Source organism: Paroedura picta, chromosome 2 (genome assembly GCF_049243985.1).
Source record: "Paroedura picta isolate Pp20150507F chromosome 2, Ppicta_v3.0, whole genome shotgun sequence".
NCBI classification, from domain to species: domain Eukaryota; kingdom Metazoa; phylum Chordata; class Lepidosauria; order Squamata; family Gekkonidae; genus Paroedura; species Paroedura picta.
The window spans coordinates 173,364,465-173,378,922 of NC_135370.1; the positions used below are offsets into that span (position 1 = coordinate 173,364,465).

The following is a 14,458-nucleotide window of genomic DNA, read 5'->3' on the forward strand; positions in this document are numbered from 1 at the left end:
ATTGAACCTGGGACCTTCTGCACGCCAAGCAGAAGTTCCACCACTGGGGCATGGCTCCCTAGCTGCTTTAGACTGAATCAGTCTCTTGGTCAATTGTATTGTCTATTCAGACTGGAGTTCTTAGGTCGAGGTCTTTCACCTCCTCTTAACTGGAGATGCCGGAGATAGAATGGTGGACTTTCTTCATGTGTATCTCTGAGCCACAGCTCTTGTGAAAAATAAAAATCAGGGACTGCCCATATTATGAAACAATGCATGAAACAATGCATGAAATAGTAATGACATTCACATGGAGAACATCCAGTCAAGAGTGGTTGTGGCTTATTTATTGTAGCAAGATGTTCAGATGACAAAAACCAATCTCGGTCTCTCCCATAGATGGAAGGAATCCCAGATATGCATGTCTGAATCTCATACAGACAATGAGAAATAAGGATCTAAGAGACGCTGAAACAACAGTCTTAGGGAGCCTTTAACAAATGTACAAACTCTCCATGATCTGGCATCCACTTCATCCGATGCACAAAGTACATCTACAGAATACACAATACTGCAAAACATGCACAAAATACGTTGAGTTGGCAGATATATGTATCACACCAAACTCTAGCCATCCGTCCACGACTATTCCAGACTCCTTAATATTCCACTTTGATGTTGCTGACGAAAACATGAAAGGCAGCCGTAGTATAAAAAACACCTATGTATTCCTGCGCTCTGACAGGAAGTCTCACCTACATGTTGTCGTGACACTGACAAAAACACTGTCATGACACTGATGGAAACACCGTCAAGCTGACGAAAACACAAAAGGCAGCTGCAGTATGGAAAAAACCCCTATATGTTCCTGCGCTCTGACAGGAAGTTTCTTCTTAACAACGTTGTGAAGTTGTCCATCACTGCTCAGTGTGATCTGAATACAAGCATCTCGCAGCAGTTGGAGAGCTGCCCTCTAAGGCTCCTGTTTTTAATTAGAATTGTTTGTGACAACCACCCCACCTTCTTCGTCAGCCAATCTTTCACAACAGTTGTTGCTAAGGTTGTGGGCGGGGCTGCATTATACACAACAGAGACTGTGAAGCAAATGATGAAGAAGAATGGGCTTTTAATACCCCACTTTTCACAACCTGAGGGAGGCGGCAAAGGATTATGGCCTGCTGAGACCCCCCTCTCCCACCAATGCCAACATCCCTGGCTCCACCCTCTCCCCAAATCTCCAGGAATTTCTCAAGCCTATTTGCAAGCCTCTTCCACTGTTCTCAGCAATGGGCAGGTATCCCATGAAGCGGATGGGCAGTAGGTTCAGGATGGACAAAAAGAAGAAGTTCTTATATGCTGCTTTTTCTTCACCCGGAGTCTCAAAGCAGCTTATAGTTGCCTTCCCTTTCTCTTCCTTCATCACACCTCCTCCTGCGCGATAGATGGGGCTGGGCGAACTGCTCTGCAAAAACAGCTCTAACAGGACTGTGACTAGCCAAAGGTCACCCAGATAACTGCATGTGGAGGAGTTGGGAATCAAACATGGCACTCGAGATTAGAGGCCGCTGCTCTTAACCACTACACCAAGCTGGAACTCTGTCTACAATTTCAGATGTTGGACAGAGACAGAAAAATGCAATGACAAAAGAATAAGCTGGGGGATTGACCATTTATGACAGGGGTGGTCAAACTGTGCCTCTTCAGATGTCCGTGGACTACAGTTACCATAAGCCTCTGCCAGCATGCAGTCTATGAACCACAGTTTGAGGGGATGTGCCTGCTGGAGGAGGTGGGGAGCTCCCCCTCCCTGGCGGCCCTCAAGCAGCGGCTGGACAGATCCTTCTCCTGGATGCTTGAGGCTGATCCTGCACTGAGCAGGGGGTGGGACTAGATGGCCTGGATGGCCCCTTCCCACTCTGGGATTCTAGGAGTCTAGTTCAGCAGGGGAAGGGGCTGCCTAAGGAGGTGGGGAGCTCCCCCTCACTGGCCGTCTTCAAGCAGCGGCTGGACAGATCCTTCTCCTGGATGCTTGAGGCTGATCCTGCACTGAGCAGGGGGTGGGACTAGATGGCCTGGATGGCCCCTTCCCACTCTAGGATTCTATGAGGCTAGTTCAGCAGTGGAAGGGGCTGCCTAAGGAGGTGGGGAGCTCCCCCTCACTGGCCGTCTTCAAGCAGCGGCTGGACAGATCCTTCTCCTGGATGCTTGAGGCTGATCCTGCACGGAGCAGGGGGTGGGACTAGATGGCCTGGATGGCCCCTTCCCACTCTAGGATTCTATGAGGCTAGTTCAGCAGTGGAAGGGGCTGCCTAAGGAGGTGGGGAGCTCCCCCTCACTGGCCGTCTTCAAGCAGCGGCTGGACAGATCCTTCTCCTGGATGCTTGAATCTGATCCTGCATTGAGCAGGGGATGGGATTAGATGGCCTGGATGGCCCCTTCCCACTCTAGGATTCTAGGAGTCTAGTTCAGCAGTGGAATGGGCTGCCTAAGGAGGTGGGGAGCTCCCTCTCACTGGCGGTCTTCAAGCAGCAGCTGGACAGATCCCTATCCTGGATGTTTGAAGCTGATCCTGCACTGAGCAGGGGATGGGACTAGATGCCCTGGAAGGCCCCTTCCCACTCTAGGATTCTAGGAGTCTAGTTCAGCAGTGGAAGGGGCTGCCTAAGGAGGTGGGGAGCTCCCCCTCACTGGCCGTCTTCAAGCAGTGGCTGGACAGATCCTTCTCCTGGATGCTTGAGGCTGATCCTGCACTGAGCAGGGGATGGACCTGATGGTCTGGATGGCCCCTTCCCACTCTAGGATTCTAGGAGTCTAGTTCAGCAGTGGAAGGGGCTGCCTAAGGAGGTGGGGAGCTCCCCCTCACTGGCGGTCTTCAAGCAGCAGCTGGACAGATCCCTATCCTGGATGTTTGAAGCTGATCCTGCACTGAGCAGGGGATGGGACTAGATGCCCTGGAAGGCCCCTTCCCACTCTAGGATTCTAGGAGTCTAGTTCAGCAGTGGAAGGGGCTGCCTAAGGAGGTGGGGAGCTCCCCCTCACTGGCCGTCTTCAAGCAGTGGCTGGACAGATCCTTCTCCTGGATGCTTGAGGCTGATCCTGCACTGAGCAGGGGATGGACCTGATGGTCTGGATGGCCCCTTCCCACTCTAGGATTCTAGGAGTCTAGTTCAGCAGTGGAAGGGGCTGCCTAAGGAGGTGGGGAGCTCCCCCTCACTGGCGGTCTTCAAGCAGCAGCTGGACAGATCCCTATCCTGGATGTTTGAAGCTGATCCTGCACTGAGCAGGGGATGGGACTAGATGCCCTGGAAGGCCCCTTCCCACTCTAGGATTCTAGGAGTCTAGTTCAGCAGTGGAATGGGCTGCCTAAGGAGGTGGGGAGCTCCCCCTCACTGGCCGTCTTCAAGCAGCAGCTGGACAGATCCTTATCCTGGATGCTTGAGGCTGATCCTGCATTGAGCAGGGGGTGGGACTACATCAATCACCATCTGTGCTGAGGTTGCCTCCCCTTCCCCCAGAAGAACAGGACTAAATATAGGGACACCCCATGTAAAATAAATCAACAAAGAAGGTAAGAAATACGGATGCCAGCTGTTAGCACTGACGTGGAAAACAAAAAGCAGATCTTTAAAAAGTAAAAATAATTTAAGGACTGGCACAAAGTCAGCATTCGCAAAACAACTGGCCTCAAATAAACAACACCTATCACCGTAACTATTCAACTCATGTTATATAGAACCATAGAGCTGGAAATGGCCAGAGAGACCATCCCGTCCCACCCCCTGCTCAGTGCAGGATCAGCCTCAAGCAGGTGCTCTACATTTTTCACAGTCAGAGTAGTTCAGCAGTGGAATAGGCTGCCTAAGGAGGTGGTGAGCTCCCCCTCACTGGCAGTCTTCAAGCAAAGGCTGGATACACACTTTTCTTGGATGCTTTAGGATGCTTTGGGCTGAACTAGATGGGGTGTATGGTCCCTTCCAACTCTATGATTCTGTGATTCTATGGCCTGTATGGCCCCTTCCAGCTCTATGATTCTATGATTCTATGGCCTGTATGGTCCCTTCCAACTCTATGATTCTATGATTCTATGGCCTGGATGGCCCCTTCCCACTCTGGGATTCTAGGAGTCTAGTTCAGCAGGGGAAGGGGCTGCCTAAGGAGGTGGGGAGCTCCCCCTCACTGGCCGTCTTCAAGCAGCGGCTGGACAGATCCTTCTCCTGGATGCTTGAGGCTGATCCTGCACTGAGCAGGGGGTGGGACTAGATGGCCTGGATGGCCCCTTCCCACTCTAGGATTCTATGAGGCTAGTTCAGCAGTGGAAGGGGCTGCCTAAGGAGGTGGGGAGCTCCCCCTCACTGGCCGTCTTCAAGCAGCGGCTGGACAGATCCTTCTCCTGGATGCTTGAGGCTGATCCTGCACGGAGCAGGGGGTGGGACTAGATGGCCTGGATGGCCCCTTCCCACTCTAGGATTCTATGAGGCTAGTTCAGCAGTGGAAGGGGCTGCCTAAGGAGGTGGGGAGCTCCCCCTCACTGGCCGTCTTCAAGCAGCGGCTGGACAGATCCTTCTCCTGGATGCTTGAATCTGATCCTGCATTGAGCAGGGGATGGGATTAGATGGCCTGGATGGCCCCTTCCCACTCTAGGATTCTAGGAGTCTAGTTCAGCAGTGGAATGGGCTGCCTAAGGAGGTGGGGAGCTCCCTCTCACTGGCGGTCTTCAAGCAGCAGCTGGACAGATCCCTATCCTGGATGTTTGAAGCTGATCCTGCACTGAGCAGGGGATGGGACTAGATGCCCTGGAAGGCCCCTTCCCACTCTAGGATTCTAGGAGTCTAGTTCAGCAGTGGAAGGGGCTGCCTAAGGAGGTGGGGAGCTCCCCCTCACTGGCCGTCTTCAAGCAGTGGCTGGACAGATCCTTCTCCTGGATGCTTGAGGCTGATCCTGCACTGAGCAGGGGATGGACCTGATGGTCTGGATGGCCCCTTCCCACTCTAGGATTCTAGGAGTCTAGTTCAGCAGTGGAAGGGGCTGCCTAAGGAGGTGGGGAGCTCCCCCTCACTGGCGGTCTTCAAGCAGCAGCTGGACAGATCCCTATCCTGGATGTTTGAAGCTGATCCTGCACTGAGCAGGGGATGGGACTAGATGCCCTGGAAGGCCCCTTCCCACTCTAGGATTCTAGGAGTCTAGTTCAGCAGTGGAATGGGCTGCCTAAGGAGGTGGGGAGCTCCCCCTCACTGGCCGTCTTCAAGCAGCAGCTGGACAGATCCTTATCCTGGATGCTTGAGGCTGATCCTGCATTGAGCAGGGGGTGGGACTACATCAATCACCATCTGTGCTGAGGTTGCCTCCCCTTCCCCCAGAAGAACAGGACTAAATATAGGGACACCCCATGTAAAATAAATCAACAAAGAAGGTAAGAAATACGGATGCCAGCTGTTAGCACTGACGTGGAAAACAAAAAGCAGATCTTTAAAAAGTAAAAATAATTTAAGGACTGGCACAAAGTCAGCATTCGCAAAACAACTGGCCTCAAATAAACAACACCTATCACCGTAACTATTCAACTCATGTTATATAGAACCATAGAGCTGGAAATGGCCAGAGAGACCATCCCGTCCCACCCCCTGCTCAGTGCAGGATCAGCCTCAAGCAGGTGCTCTACATTTTTCACAGTCAGAGTAGTTCAGCAGTGGAATAGGCTGCCTAAGGAGGTGGTGAGCTCCCCCTCACTGGCAGTCTTCAAGCAAAGGCTGGATACACACTTTTCTTGGATGCTTTAGGATGCTTTGGGCTGAACTAGATGGGGTGTATGGTCCCTTCCAACTCTATGATTCTGTGATTCTATGGCCTGTATGGCCCCTTCCAGCTCTATGATTCTATGATTCTATGGCCTGTATGGTCCCTTCCAACTCTATGATTCTATGATTCTATGGCCTGTATGGTCCCCTCCAACTTTATGATTCTGTGGTTCTGTGATTCTATGATCCAGGAGAATGATCTGTCCAGCTGCTGCTTGAAGACTGCCAGTGAGGGGGAACTCCCCACCTCCTTAGGCAGCCCCTTCCATGGATGAACTACTCTTAACTGTGAAATATTTTCCTAACATCCAACCAAGATCTTTCCACCTGTAATTCAAACCCCAAATCTAATTATGACAAAACAGAAAGCAAGCACTTTTTCCTACTGAAATTTCCACAATCCGCCCAGCAATTCATTGGACCTCCATTGCAAACAATCCCCCAAAGAAGCGGAAACTTTGGAATCAAACTGGGGCAGCTGTGAAACCCAACAGCCTCTCTGCTTGGAGCTCTGGTTGCCAGCCTCTAGGTAGGGCTTGGCATTCTCCTGGAATTACAAATGATCTTCAGACTCTATATCTCAGCTCTCTGGAGAAAAGGGCACCAGCAGAGGGCAGGCGGCAAAGGATTATAGCCTGCTGAGACCCCCCTCTCCCACCAATGCCAACATCCCTGGCTCCACCCTCTCCCCAAATCTCCAGGAATTTCTCAAGCCAGAGTTGGGAACCCTATTTGCAAGCGTCTTCCACTGTTCTCAGCAATTGGCAGGTATCCCATGAAGCGGATGGGCAGTAGGTTCAGGATGGACAAAAAGAAGAAGAGTTGGTTCTTATATGCCGCTTTTTCTTTACCCGAAGGAGTCTCAAAGCGGCTTATAGTCGCCTTCCCTTTCCTCTTCCCTGGAGACCTATTATAGTTGTAGTTTCTGCACTAACAGGCGGTTGAAGTAGATGACATTGGCCTTCCAATTTGTGTTTACCCACCAATACCTAGCAGCTGCCTAAAATCCATGCCTTAAGCAACTCCTGAAACACCCTCCATTCTTTTGAGCATGCTTCCTCCCTGATGATTGCCTCCAGAGCAGGCAGATGGAATGCAGAAGAACAGTTAGGCAGTTAGTTAGGACTCTCTCTCTCCTCTTTCTATGCAGTTTCTCCTGACAATAAAACTATTTTAATTCTTTTTCCACAGCCAGGGGCTCTACATGTTTGCATATTTAAACTGTTAACATGGCAATCCCTAGTCTCACCAGGGCTACAGTTCTTATCTGCCACTTTCCTCTACCCGAAGGAGTTTCAAAGCCTTCCCTGCGAGGGGGATGAGGCTCAGAGAGCCCTGATATTACTGAAGAAGAAGAGTTGGTTCTTCTATTCTGCTTTTCTCTACCCGAAGGAGTCTCAAAGCGGCTTACAGTTGCCTTCCCCTCCCTCTCCCCACAACAGATACCCTGTGAGGGAGGGAGTCAGTTTTATCAGTGCCGTGGCGAGCCCAAGGTCACCCAGCTGGCTGCATGTGGGCGAGTGCAGAATCAAACCCGGCTCACTAGATTAGAAATCCGCACTCCTAACCACTACACCAAACTAGCTACTTTACAGAACTTTACGACTACTTTACAGAGAGAGTCATGGAAATGTGGAAATCACTGTAGAGATGGCCATAGGAATAAACAGGTTGAAAAGGGCTTTAGATAGATTTGTAGAAAATAAATTACTCCCCTGCCAGTGCAATTCAAGCATTTGAACGTCCTTTAATCTACAGACTTGTTCTTGACCAGATTCTTATTAGAAGACAAAGAGGCTAGTACATGTGGCAAAATTTTGTTGTGTTCCTAATAGGAAACATAGGATCGCGAGTAACAAATTAGTTCGATGTTTTAAACTAAGGTTTAAATGATCTAAATTATTACGCAAAAATGATGTAAACAGCCGGTATTTATTTCTGTTGTGATTTTAACTCATACAATTGACAACTGTTGTCTTCAAGACTAGATGGCAGTGGGATTTTTTTTTAATTGCTGAGTTATTGTGATAAATCTATCAGGGGCCGCTAGCCCTGGTGGCTGAAGGAACTTCCACATCCAGAAGCACTACACCTCTGAATCTCAGAGCTAGGAGGAAACATCAGGGGAAACCCTCGGCCTTTCTGCCCTGTTGTTGGCCCTCCAGAGGAACTGACTGGCCCCTGTGTGAGACAGGAGGCTGGACTGGAAGGACCCCTGGTCTGATCCAGCAGGGCTCTTCTGATGTCCTTAGGAAGGCCTTGGCCTCTCTGCCCTGTTGCTGGCCCTCCAGAGGAACTGGCTGGCCCCTGTGTGAGACAGGAGGCTGGACTAAATGGACCCCTGGTCTGATCCAGCAGGGCTCTTCTGATGTCCTTAGGAAGGCCTTGGCCTCTCTGCTCTGTTGCTGGCCCTCCAGAGGAATTGACTGGCCCCTGTGTGAGACAGGAGGCTGGACTGGATGGACCCCTGGTCTGACCCAGCAGGGCTCTCCTGATGTCCTTAGGAAGGCCTCAGCCTCTGCCCTGTTGTTGGCCCTCCAGAGGAATTGGCTGGCCCCTGTGTGAGACCGGAGGCTGGACTGGAAGGACCCCTGGTCTGATCCAGCAGGGCTCTTCTGATGTCCTTAGGAAGGCCTTGGCCTCTCTGCCCTGTTGCTGGCCCTCCAGAGGAACTGGCTGGCCCCTGTGTGAGACAGGAGGCTGGACTAAATGGACCCCTGGTCTGATCCAGCAGGGCTCTTCTGATGTCCTTAGGAAGGCCTTGGCCTCTCTGCTCTGTTGCTGGCCTTCCAGAGGAACTGACTGGCCCCTGTGTGAGACAGGAGGCTGGACTGGATGGACCCCTGGTCTGATCCAGCAGGGCTCTTCTGATGTCCTTAGGAAGGCCTTGGCCTCTCTGCCCTGTTGCTGGCCCTCCAGAGGAACTGGCTGGCCCCTGTGTGAGACAGGAGGCTGGACTAAATGGACCCCTGGTCTGACCCAGCAGAGCTCTTCTGATGTTCTTAGGAAGGCCTCGGCCTCTCTGCCCTGTTGCTGGCCCTCCAGAGGAACTGACTGGCCCCTGTGTGAGACAGGAGGCTGGACTGGATGGACCCCTGGTCTGACCCAGCAGGGCTCTCCTGATGCTCTTAGGAAGGCCTTGGCCTCTCTGCCCTGTTGCTGGCCCTCCAGAGGAACTGGCTGGCCCCTGTGTGAGACAGGAGGCTGGACTGGATGGACCCCTGGTCTGACCCAGCAGGGCTCTTCTGATGTTCTTAGGAAGGCCTCGGCCTCTCTGCCCTGTTGCTGGCCCTCCAGAGGAATTGGCTGGCCCCTGTGTGAGACAGGAGGCTGGACTGGAAGGACCCCTGGTCTGATCCAGCAGGGCTCTTCTGATGTCCTTAGGAAGGCCTTGGCCTCTCTGCCCTGTTGCTGGCCCTCCAGAGGAACTGGCTGGCCCCTGTGTGAGACAGGAGGCTGGACTGGAGGGACCCCTGGTCTGACCCAGCAGGGCTCTCCTGATGTTCTTAGGAAGGCCTCGGCCTCTCTGCTCTGTTGCTGGCCCTCCAGAGGAACTGGCTGGCCCCTGTGTGAGACAGGAGGCTGGACTAAATGGACCCCTGGTCTGATCCAGCAGGGCTCTTCTGATGTCCTTAGGAAGGCCTTGGCCTCTCTGCCCTGTTGCTGGCCCTCCAGAGGAACTGGCTGGCCCCTGTGTGAGACAGGAGGCTGGACTGGAGGGACCCCTGGTCTGACCCAGCAGGGCTCTCCTGATGTCCTTAGGAAGGCCTCGGCCTTCTGCCCTGTGGTTGGCCGTCCAGAGGAACTGGCTGGCCCCTGTGTGAGACAGGAGGCTGGACTAAATGGACCCCTGGTCTGATCCAGCAGGGCTCTTCTGATGTCCTTAGGAAGGCCTTGGCCTCTCTGCTCTGTTGCTGGCCCTCCAGAGGAACTGGCTGCCCCTGTGTGAGACAGGATGCTGGACTGGATGGACCCCTGGTCTGACCCAGCAGGGCTCTCCTGATGTCCTTAGGAAGGCCTCGGCCTCTCTGCCCTGTTGCTGGCCCTCCAGAGGAACTGGCTGGCCCCTGTGTGAGACAGGAGGCTGGACTGGATGGACCCCTGGTCTGACCCAGCAGGGCTCTCTGATGTTCTTAGGAAGGCCTCGGCCTCTCTGCCCTGTTGCTGGCCCTCCAGAGGAACTGGCTGGCCCCTGTGTGAGACAGGAGGCTGGACTGGATGGACCCCTGGTCTGACCCAGCAGGGCTCTCCTGATGTCCTTAGGAAGGCCTTGGCCTCTCTGCTCTGTTGCTGGCCCTCCAGAGGAACTGGCTGCCCCTGTGTGAGACTGGAGGCTGGACTGGATGGACCCCTGGTCTGACCCAGCAGGGCTCTCCTGATGTCCTTAGGAAGGTCCCGGCCTCTCTGCCCTGTTGGTGGCCCTCCAGAGGAACTGGCTGGCCCCTGTGTGAGACTGGAGGCTGGACTGGAGGGACCCCTGGTCTGACCCAGCAGGGCTCTCCTGATGTCCTTAGGAAGGCCTTGGCCTCTCTGCTCTGTTGCTGGCCCTCCAGAGGAACTGGCTGCCCCTGTGTGAGACAGGATGCTGGACTAAAGGGACACTGGCTGCTCTTGACCAGTTCCTTATTAGGCCAAATTCTTATTCTGAGGTTCTTATGCCAGTGACCCTGAGGACATATCCACACGGCAGCTTCCAGCCTCCAAGGCTGCCAACGCCTTCTCATGAGTTCCAGGAGACAAGAACTACATTGCAAAAGCCGCCACTTCCATGCCCACTTGCGAAAGGCAATGGCTCAGGGGCAGAGCATCTGCTTAGCATGCGGAAGGTCCCAAGTTCGATCCCTGGCCTCTCCAGTAAGGGTTGGAGATGAGAAAGACCACCACCCGAGACCCTGGAAAGCCCCTGCCAGTCTGAGCAGGTAACAGGGACTATGATGGACCAGTGGTCTGTCATGAGATCCCCAAAAAAGCAAACTCCCCCCCCCCCATCCGTTATGGATGCAGAAGGAAGGATGCAGATTTCTAGTGCACTGGATCACCTTCTGGTTGATTGGCAGCTTCGAACCCCCCCCCCATCCCTCCCCTTCCAAAAGAGTCCTGAATCTTTTTATTTTACAAATGGAACACCGAAGCCAAGAACTGGCCATGCTGGGAGGAGAGAGGAGCCAAAGATTTGGGACTGAGGATCAAGCCCAGCCCTGGTCCTCTACCCACGCTTGTCCTTATGGGCAAACCCTCCCCTCCCCTCCCCTCTACAGTAACAGAAGCCAGGATTTGGCAGCAGGGACCCTTCCGGATGCCTTGGCCAAGAATTCCCCACGCCACTGACTGTGCGCATTTCACGTTCAAGGTGGCATGCATGCGCGCACCTCTGCACATTCTCTGCACATTGTTTGGCCGCCGGGGCCGCAACCCCCTCTGCCCCCGCCGATCCCGCTGGGCATGAGAAATGCCCTTGTGCACGAAAGCTCACCCCTCGCCTGCATCTTACAGGTGCCCTTGGAATTGGGCTACCCCAGGGGTAGTCAAAGTGCAGCCCTCCAGATGTCCATGGACTACAATCCCCATGAGCCCCTGCCAGCAAATGCTATCCCAGGGCTAGCCCAGGGGTAATCAAAGTGCGGCCCTCCAGATGTCCATGGACTACAATTCCTATGAGCCCCTGCCAGCAAATGCTGGCAGGGGCTCATGGGAATTGTAGTCCATGGACATCAGGAGGGCCGCAGTTTGACCACCCCTGGGCTAGAGCAAGGCGCGGGCTCGGCTCGCACACACGCGGAGGCGCACGGGCTGCCAGCCCCGCGCGCACCCAGGCGCGCCGGAGAAGGCTTTTAGCCGTGCCGGGCAGCAGCAGTGCGCGCTCTGCCCGCCCGAGGACACGCAACCGCAGGGCTCCGGCGCCTGGCCACGAGGGCGTGCCCGGCCCGGCCTGTCCGCGGCCATCCCCTCCGCCTTGCATCGCTGCGTCCCGTCCCGTCCGGCCTCTCACCTCTCGTCCTTGTCCGCGCCGGCCCCGGCGGCTGCTCCGGCTGCAGTGGCGCTCGCCTGCCGCCGCCGCCGCGCTGAGATCCGCCCCAGGGAGGGAGGGAGGGAAGAAGGGGGTGGGCGGCCGCCAGGCAGGCAGGCAGGCAGGGGGGCGGAGGGGACCCTGCCTGCGCGTCCGGACGCTGCACCGCCTGGCTCCGGAGTGGCTCCGGAGTGGCCCGCGCGGAGGCGAAGGCGTTCCGCAGGCTCCCGTCACACGCTTGGTGCACGCATGGCGGGGAGGGTGGGCTTCGCGAAGGGAGCCAAGCACGCAGAGCTGCAGCCTTTGGTTAGCTGCAGAGGCAGACCCCAGGGTGGAATCGAGGGGGTCTTTGCTTTTTAACTACCCTAAGCGGCTTCCGTTTCTTCTCCCCACAACAGACTCCGTGGGAGGGAGGTGGGGCTGAGAGAGCTCTGAGAGAACTGGGAATGGGCCCAGGTCACCCGGCTGGCTGCAGGTGGTTCAAAGTGGCCGACAATCACCTTCCCTCCTCCTCCTCCTCTTCGCAACAGGCATCTGGGGAGGCTGGGAGAGCTCTGAGAGAACTTGGACTAGCCCAAGGTCACCCAACAGGCCTCAGAGCGGCTGGCAGTCACCTTCCGTTCCTCTGCCCACAACAGACGCCCAGTGAGGCAGTTGAGGCTGAGAGGGCTCGGAGAGAACTGTGACTGGCCCAAGGTCACCCAGCTGGCTGCATGTGGAGGAGGAGCGGGGAATCAAACCCGGTTCTCCAGCTTAGAGTCTGCTGCTCTTTAGCACAACCCCATGCTGGCTGAGGCTCATTTTGTGAAGTTGGGCAAAAAACACTCTTCTTCCCTCGCCTACCTCACAGGGTCATTGTGAGTCTGCGGTGGGGGTGGGAAATAGGGTTGCCAGCTCTCAGTTAGGAAATACCTGGAGACTCTGGGGGGCATTTGGAGGAGAGAGGCAGCGGAGCATTATGCAATAAAGTCCACCCTCTAAAGCAGGAGTAGTCAACCTGTGGTCCTCCAGATGCTCATGGACTACAATTCCCATGAGCCCCTGCCAGCGTTTGCTGGCAGGGGCTCGTGGGAATTGTAGTCCATGAACATCTGGAGGACCACAGCAGTCGTCTTCTCCCCCTAGAGAAGAGCTGCAAAACCGGCAGATCCCCAGTTCCCACCCAGGGACTGGCACCCCTAACAGGAAACCATCCATACTGCCCTGAACTCCCTGGAGGGCAAGCAGAATTAAGACGTGAGCAGAAAAGCATCTCCAAATCTCGCCTGGACTGCACAAATACACATTTCCATAGCTACGCCTTGCATTGGATGGCTGCTGTTGAATGTGTAAAATGGCTCAAGTGGTTGAGGATCTCTGACTCTGTCTTGTCGGGATGTATCAAATCACCCATGTGCCAGTCTTTGCTCTTGGAGGGACGACTACTGAAAATACAGCCGAGAGCTCCAGACCTTTGGTGCCTTTGCCCCTCGGGTGACCAGATGTCCTCTTTTTAAGGACATCTCTCTCTCTCTCTCTCTCTCTCTCTCTCTCTCTCTCTTTGTGTGTATTCTTTTTGACCCTTTTTAAAAACCAGATGGAAATGTCCCTTGTTGGGGTTGGAAAATTAGGAACATTCCTAGTTAGTAGCCAAGATCACAGCCTTAAATAGTAGGGGTACTGAAGAAGAATTAGTATTTATACCCCACTTTTCATTGCCCAAAGGAGTCTCAAAGCGGCTTCCAATTGCCTTTCCTTTCCTCTCCCCACAACAGACACCCTGTGAGGGAGGGGGGGCTGAGAGAGCCCTGACAGGACTGCTCTGTGAGATCAGCTCTGTGTGACCATCCCATGTGGACGAGCGGGGAATCAAACCCGGCTCACCAGACGAGAAACCACTGCTCTTAACCGCTACACTGCAATGGGGTCAAGTCAGGATATATAGCCCCTTCTCTGCTTTTCAAGATAGGCAAACCCTAGAATCATAGAGTTGGAAGGGACCTCATGGGTCACCTAGTCCAACCCCCTGCAATATGCAGGACACTCATCCACTGTCACCTGCCACCCCCTTGAACCTTCACAGAATCAGCCTCTCCGTCAGATGGCTCTCCAGCCTCTGTTCAAAAATCTCCAAAGATGGAGAACCCACCACTTCCCGAGGAAGCCTCTTCCACTTAGAAACCGCTCTAACTGTCAGGAACTTCTTCCGGAGGTTTAGATGAAATTTAGAAGCATAGAGTTGGAAGGGATCTCCTGGGTCATCTAGTCCAACCCCCTGCACTATGCAGGACACTCACAACCCTCTCGCTCATCCACTGTCACCTGCCACCCCCTTGAACCTTCACAGAATCAGCCTCTCCGTCAGATGGCTCTCCAGCCTCTGTTCAAAAATCTCCAAAGATGGAGAACCCACCACCTCCCGAGGAAGCCTGTTCCACTTAGAAACTGCTCTAACTGTCAGGAACTTCTTCCGGAGGTTTAGATGAAATTTAGAAGCATAGAGTTGGAAGGGATCTCCTGGGTCATCTAGTCCAACCCCCTGCACTATGCAGGACACTCACAACCCTCTCGCTCATCCACTGTCACCTGCCACCCCCTTGAACCTTCACAGAATCAGCCTCTCCGTCAGATGGCTCTGCAGATTCCCTTTAAAAATCTCCAAAGATGGAGAACCCACCACCTCCCGAGGAATCTCAAA

General features: G+C 54.1%; 1 protein-coding gene across 1 annotated transcript in view; it reads right to left on the bottom strand.

Moving 5' to 3' along the window:
- The window catches only part of AKAP5 (A-kinase anchoring protein 5), a 36,652-nt gene extending 24,654 nt beyond the window's left edge, over positions 1 to 11,998 (bottom strand). Inside the window, exon 1 of the mRNA XM_077323888.1 lies at positions 11,764 to 11,998. The gene's annotated coding sequence lies outside the window, so the exon portion shown is untranslated. The remainder of the gene's footprint in view (positions 1 to 11,763) is intronic.
- Between the last annotated feature and the right edge of the window lie 2,460 nt (positions 11,999 to 14,458).